Consider the following 20,364-nt stretch of genomic DNA (forward strand, 5'->3'; position numbering starts at 1 on the left):
CGCTTCCAATTTGCCTTAATTCATGGACCTACCATTCCAGGTTCCTATGCAATATTGCTCTTTACAGCATCAGACTTTACTTCCATCACCAGTCACATCCACAACTGGGTGTTGTTTTTGCTTTGGCTCTGTCTCTTCATTCTTTCTGGAGTTATTTCTCAATTTCACTATTTCTGGGCATATTTCCCAATATGCCCAGTAGCAATATTGGGCATCTACTGACCTGGGGAGTTCATCTTTCAGTGTCCTATCTTTTGGTCTTTTCATACTGTTTATGGGGTTCTCAAGGCAAGAATATTGAAGTGGTTTGCCATTCCCTTCTCCAGTGGACCACATTTTGTCAGAACTCTCTACTGTGACCCATCCATTCTGGGTGGCCCTACATGGCATGGCTCATAGTTTCATTGAGTTAGACAAGTTTCATTGAGTTAGACTAATCAGATTGGCTAGCTTTCTGTGATTGTGGTTTACATTCTGTCTGGTCAATAAATGTTAGCTATTAATTTTAATTTTTTTTTTTTTTTTTGCCAAAATAGTTTGGTCCTGGGATATTCTTTTGCAATGATTTCTTTCAATTATCTACTCTCTATTTTCTGCCTACCATCTCTTGAGTTTATTTTCAGGAAAGCCAATATGAACAATCCCTGGTGTAAGAATCTCTGAAGTTAACCAGCCAACGAATGCCCAGTGCTAGGTGACCTTCCTGTCCTCAGCACACTCTGTCCCTTTCTGTCTCTGGCGCACACTCCCCCTCATTTCTTTCACTCAAGTGACTTGCCCATGTATCTGCTTTTTAATTTTGTTCTCAACAGGCATCCTTAAAAATTTATGATGGCCAATATCTAGTATGTCTTTCAAAAATATTTCATCTAATCTTGTAAACACATCCAGACCAAGGCTAGCCCCAAATCAAATTTTTTGGTTTTTATTTTTTTTTAGCATGATGCCAGATGGTACTTAGGTAGGATAATAAAGAAAATCTGTTTTCTTCCTCACATTTCATATATCTGTCATAAATCATAACTGACTTTTGTTGAACAACAATTTAGAAGTTCATGTTTCAGGTGAAGGTTCAGTTTGAATTTCATTTTAATGTTTTATTAAAATTGATTTGCTTTTGTGAATATGAATTAATTTGATATCATTTTAGAGGAAATTTGTTGACAAGCAGTGATAAAAATCCAGCTAAGAGAACACTTCGGCATAAGGTAGTTGTTTTTTTTTTTTTTCTTCTTGTTAATCTTTATTGAGGAGATACCAGGAAGAAATCCTTAGCTCTTAATATGCCTTTGAAATACAGATAACATCAAACTGTACTATCTAGCAAAGAAGGTAGAAATCTAAACACTACTAAGGGTGCTGTTAGAATTGACTATGGTATTTATTCACAAATCCAGCAGACTACTGAGGCTTAAAATGTATAGCTTATTAGGTCATTACTTTTGAATACAAATTATAATAATTTCAGGATAATAGAGTGTTTAAATTTCTATGATTTAAGGAAAAGCAAGGATAATTATTATATTTGCTTGAGTAAAACAGTTACAAAAACAACAGTAGAAGTGGAAGGACCTGTGATCCAAATTCTACTTAGACTGAGGAAACGTAATTTTATAGGGAAGCAGCTCATGTACTACACTAAGATCAAGGTTAATTTTGGGAAAATGGGATGGGAAGGAAATAAAGCTTATGATGCCACTGATATGCATTAGGTTATGGAAAGTATTAGGTAAAGAGAATTGGGGCATAATTTATATTTTATCTGAAATGGGTTGTCAACCTGAATTAGCTTGGAGGTTGGTTGGCAGAATAGAATTATTTTTTGGGGTTTTGTTATTCCAAAGATAAGATTAAGGAAAAAATAGAAAAACAATTTGATGATATGTTAAAAAAAATGTGAAATCTGTTATGAATCATTTCACTCCTTTACTTATCTTTCCTTTTTTTTTTTTCTACTTCTCAGTGTAGAAGCTGGTGGTGCAAGTGCTGTTAGATCATTCCTCGACAGTTACCATTTAGAATCATATCTGTAAACCTTGGTCAGCATCTGGCTGAGGGCCAGCAGCATGCATTAGGGGTTTATTTAGTGGGTAAGGAGAGAGCAGAGATAGATGTTAATCCACAGGAAAGCAGATTGCCTGGGTCAGCTGCTAGCAAGACCTTTGTGCACGAGTCCTGTGCTTCCCTCTGTTTTCCTTGAACCCTGGGCATGGCCTTCTTGGGACCTCACAGTCCATCCTGCACACGGGAGCTTGCGCACGTTGGCACCAGGGTAGCAAATGTGTCAAATGGCCAGGGGATGTTAAATAAAATGCCTGAAAATTTGGGAGACAGACTAATCCATCTTGAAACTCAGCTTCACTACTTATAAGTTGTATTGCCTTGGGCAAGCGCTCCACCCTCTGAGCCTCACTTTTCTCAAGCATAAAATGGAATACTCTGAGCGCTCATTTCCTGGGGCTGTTCTGATGTATGCATGAGAATGTGTGTCAAATGCTTAGCACAATGCCTTGACTTGCTATGGGCTCACAAGCTACAGACAATGTTGTGTAAAGGGCCTGCTATCTACAAAATGCTGAATAAATGGTGTGTATCACTGTGGACATTTTTAAGGTCTTGTTAGCAGTGACCATATCAAAAATGAGCTGATATTTCTCCATGGTTATTGTCTCCCAGTCTTTTCTGCAAATGTCTCTGAAGGGTGAAACAGGCTCTAGAGGCAGACGTGATAGGTCCATATCTAGGCAGGCAATGTGGCCTGGGTGTTAGAGTCAGAGGAACTGGCTGGAGTGCTGGGTCTGCCATTATTTGCTATAGGACTTGGGGCAGGACTTTCAGTCTTTGGACTTCAGTTTCCCTGTCTTAAAACGAGAGTGGTAATGCCCACGGCCCAGTGGAGATGAATTCAGTGTGAATTCAACGTGTAACCTGCAAATTAAGAGAAGATGCTAGTTCATCAACTACCAAGAGGCCCTCATGGCCAGCCTGTCCAAAGAAAGAGCCTGTGTCCTTATTGGCTCTTTGTCAGCTGCTCTCACTCTTGCTTTCCTTTGGGGGGAAAATTTCCTTTAAAGAATGGTCTGCTTCCTCACCATCTGCTCAGTCTTTTAATGCCATTGAAACTGATTTTAATGCTTTACCTTTGTTTTGGAAAATGATCTCCTCCTTCACAATCCCAAATCACAGAATCCAAAGCCCGTCTTCCTCTTTGAACTCTGTAATATTTGGCATGATGACTTACTCCCACATTAATAAAAGCAAGAGGGGCCATTTCTTGAGAGGCCACTGAGTGTGGTACTGGGCTAGCTCCCTTGCATCGTGATGCTGTGTAACTTACACAAAACCTTTAGATGTATTATGGCCCTGTTTTATGGAAGGGGAAACTGAGGCATATAGATGTGAATTAACTTGCTCAATGTAACTTAACTGTCACATAATTGCTGTAGAGAGATTGAAACTCTGTTAACACTACAGTTTCTTCTTGGGGTTTTGTCCTTTTCTGAGTTTCTATTTGGGGCTTCCCTCATAGCTCAGTTGATACAGAATCCCCCTGCAGTGCAGGACCCTGATTCGATTCCTGGGTTGGGAAGATCCCCTGGAGAAGGGAAAGGCCACCCACTCCAGTACTCTGGCCTGGAGAATTCCATGCACTATAGTCCATGGGGTCGCAAAGAGTCAGACATGACTGAGCAGCTTTCATTTTCTTTCACTTACATTAGCTTTTATTTGTAGTATTTCTCTAATAAAATACTCAAAGTATTCTGAACATTTCTTAAGGCATTTGTCTCATTCTTAACTCCTGCAACTTGAAATAATTTCTGATAAATTTGTAATCTCCTGGAGGACCTCCTTTAGCATAATGCCTTGTTGAAACAAATTATTTTTCTACGAAGAGAACATTAGACAGAAAATCCACTTTGGGCTGCTAAGTCTAAAGAGTCACCACTAAGTAAGAACATAAAAACAACATCAACTCCTTCCTTGCTTGCTCATTTACCTTTATAACCAATATAACTGTGATTTTCTCAAACTAAGAGTTTCCTTTGGGTTAACTGGTCCAGAGAATTTTTCATAGTATTGAAGTGGTAGAGAAAGATAGCTTAAGAGATAAAATGTGCATATTTTCCTTAGAGGTTGTATCTGAAAACATCATTGCTGTTCTGATTAATGGTAAAGAATCCCAGTCAGGGTGGAGTATAATGTGATTTAGATAAACTCTAGGTTAGGTAATGCTCGGGAGAGAAATTTGAGCAAGTTTGTGTGAAGCCCAGATGGACTGTAAACAAGAGACAATGAGTGTTGTTACTTTTCCTGTTGACCTTTATTTAACAGAACTCTGTCATTAGAAAAGAGTTTGCTTTAGCTTATTGTTAACATTGCTGTTTGTTCACCTGCTTTGAAAAAGGAACAGGCAAGGGCAACCACTGAGGTAGATTAATAGTTTGCCTGCTTCATGTTGTGCAGTGTTCTTTCTCTCTATCTCTTCAGGCCAATAACAAAGATATACAGATAGATGATGGCTCAGTGGTAAAGAACCTGCCTGTCAAGCAGGAGATGTGTGTTCGATCCCTGGGTCGGTAAGAGCCCCTGGAGAAGGAAATGGCAACCCACTCCAATATTCTTGCCTGGGGAAATCCCATGGACAGAGAAGCCTGGCAGGCTACAGTCCATAGGGTCTCAAAAGAGTCAGACATGACTGAGCAACTAAACAACAATAGTTAGATACTTTCAGTGGACAAGGGGCTATATATAGTGGGCAAGGGGCTGATGTATGAAGTGGATGCAAAGCATCCACTTGGGGAAGAGGCTGATGTATGAAGTGGATGCAAAGCAAAATATGGGACACAACAATATTTTAAAGAAAAGTATACTAAAATATAGGCTTCTCTGGTAGCTCAGCTGGTAAAGAATCTGCCTGCAATGCAGGACACCCTGGCTTGATTCCTGGGTCAGGAAGATCTCCTGGAGAAGGGATATAGGCTACCCACTCCAGTATTCTTGGGTTTTCCTGGTGACTCAGATGGTAAAGAATCCTCCTGCAATGTGGGAGACCTGGGTTCGATCCCTGGGTTGGGAAGATCCCCTGGAGGAGGGCATGGCAACCCATTCCAGTATTCTTACCTGGAGAATCCCCATGGACAGAGGAGCCTGGTGGGCTCCAGTCCATGGGGTCGCAAAGAGGCGGACACAACTGAGTGACTAAGCACAGCACAGCACAACTAAAATATAGACAACGACTACTAATAAAATGACCATTTTTCTGTAGGTGAAAATAACTCAATATAGGGAATTTCACATGGCTCAATGTTTTAAAGACACTTTGTTACATTGAACAAAATCTTGTAATGTATGTGATACTATCCCACTTAACTAATAGAGACAAAATTCAAAGAAGTTAAATGATTTGCCAAAGAACACATACTAGATGGTATTCAAACTGAAGTCACCTTTTATTTTATTCCTTAAGTCTGTCTTTTTATAAAATACAGTTCCCCTCTTTATAAAATTTATAAATTGAATAATATAAACAATAAAAATGATGTATAACTGTGTGATAGAAATTAGCCAAAGGTAAAATCTGCTGAAAGAGTTCAAAGACTGGAGAGAAGTCCCTTCTAGATTGGAGAGCAAGGAATGCAAAGGGTAAAGGAGATGGAAAAGGGATGAGAGAGGTTATATCCAGAAGGGGCCATTGGAGAGCTGGTAGGAGTTTGACAGGTGAAAGTGAAGGGGGTGAGACCATCCCTGGATGTCAGAAATGCATTAGGCCAAGGAGCAAAGTTGTAACACAGAGTGAGAGGAGGAAGGTAAAGATTAGGCTGGAAACTTATCAGGATACCAGAAATTGGACAGTCTTGATTTCTAGTCCTGGGAGAAGACTTTATTTGCTTGATTAAACAAGAGTCGTGGAAGGGCTATGATTAGGGAAGCTCCAAGTTCACGCTCTATAACTATGCTAAAGCAAAGGAAGATCTATGTAGAAGAAAATAGTCTGGGAAAGGGTTGGGCAGTTTTTCTCAAAATTTAGATCTACTTTGGGTGTTCGATAAACTTTCACGTCTCACCCCCAAAAATTCTGATTAAACGTAAGCCACACAAATTGATATTTTTAAAAACCTTTCCTGGTCATTCTTGTGTAGGTTATTTAAGGACAGCATTTTGAAAAATCAGACTAGGAACAAGGAGGTTGGTTAGCAAACTATCCTCATAACCAAGGTGTGAGAATGAAGGGTCTCACTTGCACAGGGAGGCATGAAAGTCACAGATATTTTGTAGGAAGAATCAATAGGACTCAGGTTGGTTAGGTCTACAGTTAGAGGAGGATTCAAAGACCATGGTTGGTGTCAACCAACCACTTGTGCAACAAGTGGCACAATGAATAGAAACATGAGGCAGAGTGGGTTTATTAGGTCTTAACATGAGTTTAGTTTTGCCAAATGAATTTTGTAGTGTAAAATGGTAGCCACAGGGAAATGTCTACCAGGTAGCAGGCAACAAAGACTTGACTTAGGGGCCAGGTCACACCTAGAGAGATGGTCTAAGCTATAGGTGTAGACAGATAATACTTTCAATTACTTAAAGAATGTAAAAAGATAGAAAAGGAAAAAGAAGAACCAGTAAAGAGGAAAGATAGGAAAAAATGTAAGGCAGGAGGGGACCTGGGGACGTTAAACATGATTATAGTCAAGGGAAGAGGGTATTTCAAGGGAGGGAAAAAAAAATAGAGAGAGAGAGAGAGAGAAAGAGAGACAGAGAAAGAGAGAGGATAGTTCACAGTTTTGAATGCTGTAGAGTGATCAAGAATCCTGGGGGTTGCGAAAAGGTCAACAAATAGGATGATAAAGGATTCTTAGAAAGGGTGAAGAGGGCAGTCACAGGAAAGCAGTGTGGTCAGAAATGATGCACCGGTGCCTTAAAAATAAATGAGGAGCAATAAAGTGGAGGTAGTAAGTACAAACCACAATTTCAAAATGTTTTTTGATGAAAGAAAACTCTAATCACTTTCCAATGTTCCATAACCTCACCATCTATCCAGTTATTGAAACCAGAAATCTAACATTATCCTTGCCATCTCCTTCTTCACCCATCTACTCTCAAAATTAGCCCCTCACCAACTCTCTGATGTGACTGCCTACACATGTCTCCTTCTGTCCACTTTTCTGCCATCATGCTGCCTCTGGTCCAGGCTGCCATCATATGGATTACACTACAGCCTTTCAAGTGGCTTCTCTGTGTCCACTCCTGATCTTCTCCCTTTTGATCATCACATTGCAGCAGAGATACCTTTACAAAGCACAAATATCTAGTCAGCCCCCTGTTTAATATTGTGGATACTTTTCCACTGCTCTTAGAATAAAGAGCAGCAAACACTTAACATGGCCTGCAAGGTCCGAACTAGCCAAGCTCTTCCTGCCTTTATAGCCTTATCTTTAACCACATGTTGCTTGATTCCTGCCCTCAAGCCATGCTGGCCATCTATTAGAGGCACAGTCCTCATTTACTCTCTCTAACAGGCTTCCTTTTTATCTATTTACTAATTTTTTAATTTACTAATTTTCACTAGAATGTAACTACCTGATGTGAACAGCTGACTCATTGCTGGGAAAGATTGAGGGCAGGAGGAGAAGTGGGCAACAGAGGATGAGGTGGTTGGATGCCATCACCAACTCAATGGACATGAGCTTGAGCAAACTCTGGGAGAGAGTGAAGGACATGGAAGACTTTGGCATGCTGCAGTCCATGGGGTCGCAAAGAGTCAGACACGACTTAGCGACTGAACAACAAGCTCCATGTGGGCCAGAAATTCCCCCTCTCACCTCACCCCACCCCCAACACACACACACTCAGTGCTTGGTCAATATTGAATAAGTGAACAGCCATGGGTTAGCCTTTGCTCATGCTTTCTCTCTGCCTAGAAAGCTTCCCTTCTCACCCCTGCTGCTTTTAACCTTGCTCTTTCACTTGTATGCTTCTTCATTAAACAACTCAGTCGGCACCTTCTCAGAGAAGCTTTCCCTGACATCCTTGACTATCCTAATGTCTCCAGTTAAATAATCTCTTAGTGTTTGTTACCTTTGTAATTGTATATTTATTTATGGGGCCATATCAATACTGTCTTTCTCATTCAGGACTGTCACCTCCATGGTTGAGGGGTAGGGGTTCATTTTGATTTGGCTCAACATTGTAATCCCCAAACCCATCACAGTGTTTGGTCCACAGTGTGGACCATTTATTTAAATTTAAATTTCAATTTGAAATTTATTTCAATTCAGATTTGTTAAATAAATGAATGAATACTTGAAGGAATGCAGATATAAAATAAGGATTGATAAAGAGTGGGAAGATGGAGAATAGGTTTTTTTTTTTTTAAAGCATAGACATGGACACCTGAACACAATCATAGGCCAAAGGGAAGAATCTTCTACTAAACTATCTGAAATCAAAATTACACACAGGCAGCTTTTCATATAGACATGAATCATCTTCTATTTTCTTTGTACCAAGTTTTTTTTTCTTTTTTCAGTTTCAGTTCAGCAGATAATAAATCCACTTGTCAATGAGGAAATAGGCCTAGAAGATTGAGAAGCAGGTCGTAATAGATATTCTCTAGCCACTTTTCTCCACATCAGGGCTATTGTTGTCTTTTATACACCTAGAAAGATTTTCTCAAATTTGGTAACATATTATCTAGGCCTTCCTTTTCCTTTTGATATGAACTTTATTTCCCTCTCTCTTTTCTTTTGATTCATTCCAGCAGAGAATTGAGTCCTGTGCTGTTCTATTTTTATGTTTTTAAAGCAAATAGTTACCTTGAGTTGTCTACACAGAGAGCCCCACATGGCTGTTCCCAAGCACCACACAGGATCAAAAAAAACCACCAGGAAGTGAAGTTAAACCAGTCATTGATCATCCTCACAGAGAGGAGGAAACTGGACCAGTCCTGTTGCAATTTTGTCTAAAGTTAGGTATTATTTTCTTCTGGATCTCAGCTTGTTGTCCCCTCCCCCTCCTGCCTCCAGTTTCTTTGCTTGGAATAAACTGGAAAATTAAAAAATATCCAAAGAAAATCAGTGGTCCCAGATTAACTCAGAAATAAAATCCCTTTGAGAAAATTATAGTTCAGCTTGATAGAGCTACAAATTCTTCCTATGGTCAGACATTTTTGGATGCTCATACACAATCAAACTCAAAAATTATGTCATGGGCAAGATTTACCAAGGGTTTCTTTCTCCTTCTCATAAAAGTGCTTTATGCAGCATGGCCACAGTGATCCTCTGCATCTGATGCATAGCAAGAAAAGTTCTAGATTTGCACTTGAATTGCTGCCTATTTTTCAACTTTCTGAGTTTCACTTTGAAAGATACTTTACTTTTGTAGATAAGAATTATGGAGTCAGGCACATGACTTTTACCAGCTTCCCAGTTAAAAAAAATTAAACAATAATAATAATTTAAAAAAATTAGTCTGACAAAATCAAACTAATTATTTTTAAAGTCCTGAACTGTGTCACAAAATACAGTGGAATCCCCCAGACTTGCATAATGTTGTAAAGGCTTTGTTCTGACCAAGTTCCAAATTGAATCCTCCTTCAGTAGATGCCTACATGGGTTGGTTTTGTAAATCATTTCCAATTGCAAATGCCTGTGAGTTAATACAATTCTATGAATAATGGGCAACCTCAGGATTCACAAGCCCTTCTTTCCTTCCTCTTCCATAAGAGCCTTGTCTACACCATAGTGCACGAAGAGGATTCAGTGGAATTAAGACTTGTGTAGTTTCTACAACCCTAAATGTCCAGTCCAGCAGCCTGGTAAATAATGATAAGATGTTAAATTCTTATCATGGTAATATAACTTTTGTAATATGGCCTTACCTCAGGGAATAGGGAAGCCTGGCATGCCGCAGTCCATGGGGTCACAAAGAGTCGAATCTAAATGAGTGACTGAACAACAGGGAATAGTGTTAAGAGGGGAGTGTGTATCAGTCAAAAAGTTACTTTAAAAACATGATATATATTTAATACAGTTCTATTCACCTGAGACTTGTGAAAAATATAGCGTCTGCTCTCAAGGAGTTTGCAACCTAATTATCTAGTCTAAAATTATACTTTAAAATGTAGTTATATATTTTACTACTTGCCTAACTATTCTTTCTTACTCATTAAGTGGATTTATTGAATACAGAAAATGAGCTCTTATGTCCAGAGTGTTCTGGAGTTTTAATTTCACACAGGAAGACACCAAGGTGACAAGGCACCTGCATGTGGGATTCATCTGACATTTTCCTCATTTAGTACAAATGCTGGCAAATGTAAACCAAAGCCTTCCTTTCTAGTAATATAAGCATCTTCTCTCTCTTTCCTAAGAAGTCGACAGGCTTGGCATTTTGACAACTGATTTATTCCCTCCCATCCCTGTGAGCTGAAATTCTCACCCGGGCTCATCTGTCACCCTGGCTTTGATGAGGGGGAGTTTAGGAATTTGCTGTCTGAGGCTGTCAGACTCCAAGTTGACTTCAAATGGAACGTCCCATCACACTTATCACAAGATTGGGTAGTGACTGTGGATAGACAGTAGCAAGCACAGAATGGGGAAACAGTCTCTAATGCACCTGAAAGGACCTAAGTGTAAAAAGAGGTGAGACAACAGGTGAACAAGAAGTGAGTAAGCGCATGGAAGCTTCAGGCTTCATTATTTAAAAAAATAGTTCCTTCCATGCGGCACTCTATTTCTGAGGTGCATGACTGAGTTGTCCACTTGGTCATTTACCCTCCTTGGGTCAAAGTGGATACTAAGAAACCTAGGGTAGACATCAGTTCAGTTTAGTTCAGTTCAGTTGCTTGCTTGTGTTCGACTCTTTGTGACCCCATGAACTGCAGTATGCCAGACCTCCCTGTCCATCACCAACTCCTGGAGTTTACTCAGACTCATGTCCATTGAGTGGGTGATGCCATCGAACCATCTCATTCTCTGTTGTCCCCTTCTCCCCCCACCCTCAATCTTTCCCAGCATCAGACTCTTTTCAAATGGGTCAGTTCTTCACATCAGGGGGCCAAAGCATTGGAGTTTCAGCTTCAGCATCAGTCTTTCCAATGAATATCTAGGACTGATCTCCTTTAGGATGGACTGGTTGTATCTCCTTGCAGTCCAAGGGACTCTCAAGAGTTTTCTCCAACACCACAGCTCAAAAGCATCAATTCTTCGGTGCTCAGCTTTCTTTAGAGTCCAAATTTCACATCCATACATGACCACTGGAAAGACCATAGCTGTGACTAGATAGACCTTTGTTGGCAAAGTAATGTCTCTGCTTTTTAATACTCTGTCTAGGTTGGTCATAACTTTTCTTCCAAGGAGCAAGCGTCTTTTAATTTCATGGCTGTGGTCACCATCTGCAGTGACTTTGGAGCCCCCCAAAATAAAGTCTGTCACTGTTTCCATTGTTTCCCCATCTATTTGTCATGAAGTGATGGGACCAGATGCCATGATCTTAGTTTTCTGAATGTTGAGTTTTAAGCCAACTTTTTCATTCTCCTTTTTCACTTTCATAAACAGGTTCTTTAGTTTTTCTTCACTTTCTGCCATAAGTATAGACATCACTGATTCATTTATTCAAGAAATAAATCTAATATAGACATAATTGATTCATTTATTCAAGAAATACTTATTGAGCATTAACTACTGTCAGGAGCCTTACTAGGCCCTGGAATTATTGTCATGACTATGACCCAGTCCTTAACCTCTAGGGACTTAGAATTTCACTGGGTAGGAGGCAAGCAGATAAGTGAACAAAAGATTACAGCACAGTGTACTAAGGGCCAGGGTAGAAATATGTACAGAGTATTTTAGAGTAAAAAGGAGCAATTTCTTGTGAAGATTTTTTTAAAAAATCAAACCTTGAAAATCTGTGACATTTTTATGACAATGGCATGTCTCCATTTTTGGAGAGATCTATCGCTGTTGGAACCAGTTGCACTTAAGCATGTGGATTTGAGAAATGACAAAATATTAAAGGAAACACCCACACAAGTATAATACTTACTGGCCAAAAGCAACCTTCAAGAAGATGAAATCTGAGAAGTTGTTTGGTGCAAGATGAAGTTCAGAACTGATTAAAGTTTAGCCTATGTAGTAGGTTAATATTTGAGTATCCCAATAGTTTAATTGGTGGTGCTGATTTCTATTGAGCAATTAAATGAAGTTAAATTGCTACACATTAATAATTTAGTAATATAAATCTAGAATAATTGATGATGTTAATTGCCAATTTCATGCACGCCCTGCACAAAAGTCTTATTGGATGATGATGCATTCAGTTTACCAGTAATTTAGCCCATACAGCCGTAAGCAGCGTGAAGACAGGAAATGTTGAAACTGGAGCTCAACAAGACTGAAGAAAGACTCTTGGTTAAGGTCCTTTTTAAAACAAATCTATAAAATTTGGTTTCATATCTCAGAAAGCAGATATTTTCTTGATTTTTCCAAATTTGTATCTTTCATTGTGGTTCTAATAAGAGATGAACAAAGTCATACATTTCAAGAAATTCTGTTTCTAGTGCTGACCAGATGCTCAAACACCTTGAAATCTTATATTATGTCTAAATGCTTAAATGACTCTTAAATGATATCTGCTGCATGAGCTTAAAGGCATGTAGGAGCAAGAAACAAGAACTAAAGAGATATTTGAAATCAAAACTCTCAGTGTCATAATACGTGCATGCTCAGTGTCTCAGTTGTGTCCGACTCTTTGCGACCTCATGGACTGTACGCCACCAGGCTCCTCTGTCCATGGAATTTTTCAGGCAAGAATATAGAGTGGGTTGCCATTTCCTCCTCCAGGAGATCTTCCTGATCCATGGATTGAACCAGAGTCTCCTGCATCTCCTGCATTGGCAGGCAGATTCTTTACCACTGCACCACCTAGAAAGCCCATGTCATGCTACATAGAATGTTTAAAGTTCATTTTAGCTAATGATAGTTAAAGTCGTGATAGGTAATATGTATTATGTACTTAATTTGTGCCAAGCTCAGGGCTAACAGCTATGCATAGATTATCTCATTTAATCCTCATGACCCCAGTGTGTACTATGACTATCTGCATTTCTGCTGAGGAAAAGAGACTCAAACTAATTTTAAACAACAGGAATGAGCAGATCTGGGATTCAAACTAAGGTCTTCAATGGCTGTGAAACTGGTGTTTCCATGCTCCATTATATGCATTCTAGAGACTCATGTTTTTCTTAAGAAGCAAGTTAGCATTCATTTAAGTAGTTTCACTGCAGTTTGAGTCTACGTTTTGTTTAAGGAAGGAATCCATGAGGCATACACATGTTCATAGAGGAGAGAAAAATCTCTTCAGGTCCTCCCTTTTAAAAAAATTTCCTTAATCACTAGCAGCCTTTACTCACTAGATATATTAAAGATGGTTAGTCTGACATTCTATTTATTAGGAGTCTCTATGGCTGAAGGGAGAGTAAATTTCAATAGCTTACTAGTTCTTTGACCTCGAGCAGCTTTAATGATTAAATTATCTATACCTTGGTTTTCTTAACTGTTCAATGAAAAGTATATTTACTACTCTGACACTGTAAAGATTAAGTAACAGTGAAAACACTACTACTTTTTAAGCATCTCCTCTGTGCCAAGTACTCTAATGGGGGCACTAGCATACATTATCACATTTAATCTTTAACCCATAGAAGTAGGTATTATTATCACCATTTACCAGTGAGGAAACAGAGACTTGTTAAGATTAAAATCTTAACACAGCTATGAAGCAAAACAGGTACGTTTCAGACCAAACCTGTCTATTCTTAAAGCCCGTGTTTGTCTCAGATTTTATATCCTTTTCAGATTACACTTCTTTTCACTATAGACCATTCTATAGTGGGAATATTGGGAATTATTATTTGTACTCAATTTGGAAAATAAGATTCTTTTATTACAGCTTATTTATTTGAAAATGTGTACCTTATGAGTGGTAAAGAGATCACTGTTAACCAGACCAGGAGACTGATCATGCTGATTTTGAGAGAAAGAAATGAATGTAAGTGAATAGTACAGTTGTTGATTGTTATTTATTGATTCCTATAGCCACACAGGATACTGGGCCTTGTAGGCTCAGAGAGGCATACTGATTCCAACTGTACCTTTCAACCTAGCTTTGCCATCCCTTTCCCCATCACCAGAAGAGCACAGGAAACAGGATGCATCTATGTCCTCAGTCATTTATATAGATCTGTGAAGATGCCTTTTTGAAATAGAAGTCAACTTTTGGATAAGATCAAATTGAGGCAAATTGAATTTTTATTTGCTTTGACATAGATTGGGATCAGTGATGTGATTATTTTCCTTCTTATGTAGGGAGGAGAAAGAAAATCATCCTGATAAATCTCCTTGACTTTCTTTAAGGTGTTCAGTATCTTTTTTTTTTTTTTAAAGAAAAGATGTTATGACATAAAGATTAGACCCTGGGGTTGAAAAACTTCTGTGTGGAGCCCAACACAATGGATTTTGATGGGGGAAAACGTTCAGTTCCTACATTCAACAGTTTATTCATTCACTTGACTATTGGTGCTATAGGATACATCAGGGAACAAAAACAAAGTCCTTACTCTCATGGTGTTTACATTCTAATAGGAGAGAAACAGGCAATAAAAACTCAATGTACAATATGTTGACGGATTATTTGGTATACTGTAGGGAAAAAGCATGGATTAGGAATCAGAACTGTGCAAGGGGTGTGATTTGAAACAGGTTTTCAGGGAAGTCTTCTCTGACAAAGTAGCATTTGGCTGAGACCAGAAGAAAGTGAGAAACTTAAGTGACTATGGAGGGAAGAATTTTGCAGGCACAGAAAAGTTAACAGCTCTGAGGTTTGAGCATGTGGCATATTTGAGGAATAGCCAGGAGGTCAGTGTGGCTGAAATGAAGGGCTAAAAGTATAGTCATAGCAGAAGGGGCCAAACAGGAACACAGCTGCTGATCATGCATGGCCTGTGTGCCATTGGAAGGATTTGGCTTTTATCTGTAGTCAGATGGGAAGGTATTGGAGGCTTTTGAGCAAAGATATTATAATATAACCAATTTTGAAATGCCCACTAATGTTGGGTACAGAATAGAATAGTTACATGGGAGCACAGGGGGGACGAAGCAAAAGATCAATGGTGAAAACATTGTAGTAATCTAAGAGTTGGTGATAACCTGCCCAGAGTGGTTATAGTGGGAATATTGAAGTAGTTGAATTCTGGGTACAGTTTAAAGGTAGAGGCAATGGGATTATTTGTGATGTATCAAGGGAAGAGAGGATTCACAAAGGACTCAAGTAAGTATAAGAATAGAGTTTCCACTTACATACATGGGGGAAATAGGGGAGGAGAACTTTCATAAATTTGACTTTCAGCATGTTAAGTATAAGGTGCTTATAAGGCATTTAAGTTTTGTAAGAAATTGAATATGTAAGTTTGGAGGTTAGGGGAAAAGTCCAGGTTAGGAATTAGAATTTGTGAGATGTTTATAACTTCTAAGGACTTGAGACTCATTTAGGGAGTAAGTATATAGACAAAAGACAGGGAAGTCTGGTGTACTGCAGTCTGCGGGGCTGCAAGGTGTCGGACACAACTAAGCAACTGAACAACAATATAGATAAAAAAGAGTTTTATGACTGAGTCACAAATCAGTCCAAAATTTAAACATTTAGGAGATAATGAGGAACCAGTAAATGATGGATATTAAAAAAAATTACTCTATCTATAGAATCACACACACACACACACACACACACACACACATTCTCCTTTTCTAAGAAATCTAAATTGAGGTAGGAATCAGTCTCTGAGAAAGGGTGATGCTGAATTTTTCATGATGTAACAAGAAACCCAAGGAGGAAGGTGTCTAATAGGAAATAGAACTTCTCCTTAGTCTTGCTTGGATCAAAAAATTACTTTGGAATTTAGGGTGAAGACATAGTATGTGATATAATGTATGATAATGAGAAAAGATGGCAGCAGGGTTGAAAAAGAAACATGGATAAATTTTGATGTTAATCTTGTGACTATTAATATAATATCTTCTTTTTGAAAAAATATTAAGAACTCTAAAAATCTTAGCAGCAAATAAATAAAAAGAATAAAATACATCAATAATACCACACTGAGATAATTACTGCCAACATTTTGGTGTAGCTTTTTTCTAGTTTTTTATTATACACACATATATATTAAAATCAGGATCATATGTACATTATTGTGGTCTTCTGTTTTATTTTATATAATAGCAGGAATATTTTTAGATTTAATTTTCATATTTTGGTACAAGGGGAGAGATGATTAAAGAGAAGATTGTGCTAGTTTGAGAAATGTCTGGTTTGATATCTACTGATATAGTAGAATGATGACGGTATGTATATGAGAGAAACAGAGAACAAAGATGATGATACTGGCCTTGGTAACTTGTGTCTTGGTGACTGATACAAGGGCTGGGCTACCCATGGGGACTGAGAAAAAAAGACTGACCAAAGATTTGCTTATTTTTTTATGTCAAGGTAAATTTCACACTTGCTTTCTATATAACTGGAGCATTAGTGCTTTTTCATTACTAGATGTAGCAGAAACTAAAAGGAAAGGATATTTGGAAATGTTTTGGTTGATATCTATTTATGTAAACAGGTAATGAAATTAACTTGTGACACAAATTAGTTTACTTTGACTAAATTACCTGGTTTGGCTTTCCCTACCAGAGAAAGAAAAAAAACATATTTCCCCTGTATTTTTCATGTTGTAGGGATTTCAGTGTAAACAAATATACCACCAAAATATTATATAGAGACTTTTCCCACAAATCTGTAAAAACTATGAAAAGTGATTTTAGTTGATCAGTAAAATGTTATGGGTATGACCATTGTAAAATAATTTCTTCTGTTGACAACTTTGATGTCTTCAATTGCCTCTAAAATAAATGCCTAATTAGATTAGATTCAGAAGATATTGGTAAAACTAGAACCAGTGAAAGTTCTTTTCAAATGAATGAAATTAATGAAAAAACAGAAACAATATTCAGTTGTAATCTGACAGTAGTGACTAAATGTGTGTATTTCTGTTTATGTATTATGAGCTCTCTTTTTCTATATATGAGCTCTTGATTGGTGAACACAATTGGCTAGAGAATGAGACTTTACAAGGTCAAGGTCACACATTCCACTAGCCACATAGAAGCAGAAAACAATGTCATACCCATCAATTGCACTAGAAATTCTGATGATTGTTTCTTGGACATGTGCTCTTGATCACATAAAGACTAGCCAAGGGAGTTTGACTGGTTCAGTAACAATCATCACACTATTAGGATAAAGGAACACACAACTTTAAGCATAGATGCCACACTACAGGGCAATGATTTCAACTTTGTATGTTCGTGAATGGCACTATATACACAGAAGCTCACAAATTTTCAAACTCAACTGCATCATAAAAGAGAAAAAGCCCCACTTAGCCTTGATTCTAGTATTTAGCTGAAAACATACTATAATTGTCTTTCAGTTTTATTTCTACTTAATACTACATTAATATAGAAGTTTGTGATATACTGAAAATATTACATTCTTTTATGAATATACAAGTATTCTATATATCTTCACCATTCAGTAAAACCAAAACAATGCATCAGAATATAGTTTTTCAAAACCTAAAGTAACATCTTTACATCTTGGAGTTTGTGAAGTCTAATAGAGAAATAACACAATAGCACGGAGCAATTCAGTCACTATGTTTCTGCCACTTCACATTGAGGGTCACATGCAATGACAAATACTGAAACTTGCACCATACATCAAGTTGGAGAAACACTGGTTTCTGATCATTGCATTTTTGCTAAAAAAAAAAAAAAAAAAAATAGCTTATGATTTTCTGACATTTCCTTTTCTGATTGAGCTATACCGATCCCATAATAGAGTACAAAGCAGTGTAAGTTCCCCCTGCAAATCTACTCATTATCCACTGGACTTTGGAACCCAACTGCCCCTCTCATCTCCCAAGGAGGACTGTGCTTTTATGCTGTTCTTTTAAAAAAAAAAACAAAAAAGGGAAAAAAAGCTGAACCAAGTCCATAACCTCTAACGAATCACCATTTCCATCAGCAGCCCTGGCAGTTGTTTAAAAGCAAGAGCAGGAACAGAGAGAAAGCCCCTTCTTTAGTGCAAAACTCTTGATCTGCTTTAACCAAACCATTTATACAGTGTGGATCAGCCTTTCAATATGCAAAATGGACGAAGGTACCCAATTTTCTTTTATAATAGATTAAATTCAAAGTAGTTTTATCAGGGAAATCCACTGTAATCTTCTAATTTCCCTTTTAAAAAATTAGTCTCTGGCTATCAAAGCACATTGACCATAGGAATAAAACATTTATCTAACAGGTTTCAAGTCTTAAGGACAGCTTCCTCTTTTTTCCCCTCGGACCTTTATGCCTCCCATCCACCAAAGTCTCCGCTCAACCCTACCAACAGCCCAGCTGGCACCACAGATAAGAAGCAAACTGTTTTCTCCATGACCTCTAAGCATTCTACTCCACGGGAAAAGCAACGTGGAATGCACACTCAGCAGGCTAAGAGTCTGGAGCCAGTTTGTCCTCGAGGCATTGCTGCCATAAAACATAATAGTATCCACTGTGTTTTGCTTTAAGCACATCGGTCTCCCACTCCCTCTCTCCCCTTCCTGCTTCTCACTTAGCACCTGCCTGCAATTCACGACCCACACAGCACAGAGCAAACAAAAAAATACGAAACAGCAACAGATTCCTTTGTTTTACATGCAAATCCTACCTCCGGTAGTTGTCACATCTTCCTCAAAAGCCACGCTTAATTTTTAATGACAGCGATCCAGTGCAGTCCTCCAAATAGCCACCGGTAATCATCATTACCTCTTGTGCCTAAAGCCTTTCTGGACCATTAATGTCACAGCCCTCGCTAACTCATAGCTTTAATACTCCCTGCTCAAAATGTCTGAAAGAGTTTGGAAGGACAATAGGAGTGACAGGCACGCTAGACAGCCATGCTTGAAATTAGTTATCTGAAGCTCCGTTAAAGCGGCTTCTTACTGTTTTTAAAGCGTGCAGGAGGTAGGATTTATTAGCCTATGATGGGCACGCTGTTTCTGTTTTTATTAAATACTGTAATAGGCTGTCTGTTAGCAATGCTGTGATAGGTCCAACATCAGTTCCCCACTGCTTTCAAATTCTCATATTAAAAAGAGAGAGAGGGCTCAGACTTCCTTACCGAGACTGAGATCGGCACCACCCTGCCTACTGGATCACATTGCCAAATTCTTTTTAACTATAGGAGAGAGAATTCTTTCTGCAAATTGGTGTTTTTACATGGAAAGTGAAGTTGAGAATAAACATTCTAGGATTCCCCAAACAATTCTCACTCCCAGCAAGGGAATCCTTCCCTCCTCAGTTACAAATATAAGAATTCTCTGGAGTTAGGTAAAAGAATCAGTCCTCACAGGAAACGTTCTCATCAATTACCGAGGAGTTAGAATTCAGGGCATACACTTACATAAAATTTCAAATTAGTTATCAAAGGGATTGAAAGGATCAATGAGCACATCTATTATTTCATCCTAATTTACAAAGCTCTATGTTCCAGTTTGAAGCAGTCATGTGCCCGGTTCTGCTGTCCAGATGGAAAGAATGAATGAGTGCAAGGGATGGGGAAGTGTATACTACCTTGATCCACTCTGGGCAGTTGTGATCATGGAAGGTGGAAGAGGGATTTCTTACCATTGGTCAGAGAAGACGGTAATTACTTGCTAGAAGTGCTACTCTGAAAAGTTCTATGTACTTCTCCAAGTAGGGAAGCAGAAAAAAGTTCCTGGTGGCTCACAGTAACGCAGAGGATGTGTTCTGCTTCCACCACTCAGGTTTAGTCCTTTCCTTCTGCTCTTCTTTCTCCCCTCCTGCTACCCCAGGAGCAGTAGTTTTATACTGGTTACTATGGAAACCAAGTGGTCTGCTCCAGGGGAGGGGCTTAGAGAAAGCAGCAGATGGAATATGAAGGGAACTTTACTATACTGGCCTATAGAAGTGGAAATGAGGTGGGATTAACAAACAAAAACTACTGCAAAACAAAATCTCAAAGGAGATGACTGCAGATCCACACTATTTAATTACTGGTATTCTTGTTATCTGGAAATATTGTTATGATTATAGCATCCATTATTTATTATATGCAAGAACTGAATATCTGAATTGCTCAGATATCTGATTTATTTTTAAAGACATATTTTTCTCTTTCTCTCTGTTTTTTTTTCCTTTCCTAAACTTCTGGTTGTTGGTTTTATTCTGCCCTAATTGTATGTGAATTTTAGCTGCT

At 38.4% G+C, this 20,364-nt stretch overlaps 1 protein-coding gene across 2 annotated transcripts in view; it reads right to left on the reverse strand.

Moving 5' to 3' along the window:
- Nucleotides 1-19,934, reverse strand: part of KCNMB2 (potassium calcium-activated channel subfamily M regulatory beta subunit 2) — a 290,210-nt gene extending 270,276 nt beyond the window's left edge. The window contains exon 1 of one of the 2 annotated variants that reach the window (XM_070466383.1): nucleotides 19,773-19,934. The gene's annotated coding sequence lies outside the window, so the exon portion shown is untranslated. Of the gene's footprint in view, nucleotides 1-18,813; nucleotides 19,283-19,772 lie in introns of those variants that run through there. The other variant, XM_070466382.1, reaches the window with a different exon arrangement.
- Nucleotides 19,935-20,364: the final 430 nt, after the last annotated feature.

The sequence above is a fragment of the Odocoileus virginianus genome, chromosome 4, assembly GCF_023699985.2.
Source record: "Odocoileus virginianus isolate 20LAN1187 ecotype Illinois chromosome 4, Ovbor_1.2, whole genome shotgun sequence".
Taxonomy (NCBI): Eukaryota; Metazoa; Chordata; class Mammalia; order Artiodactyla; family Cervidae; genus Odocoileus; species Odocoileus virginianus.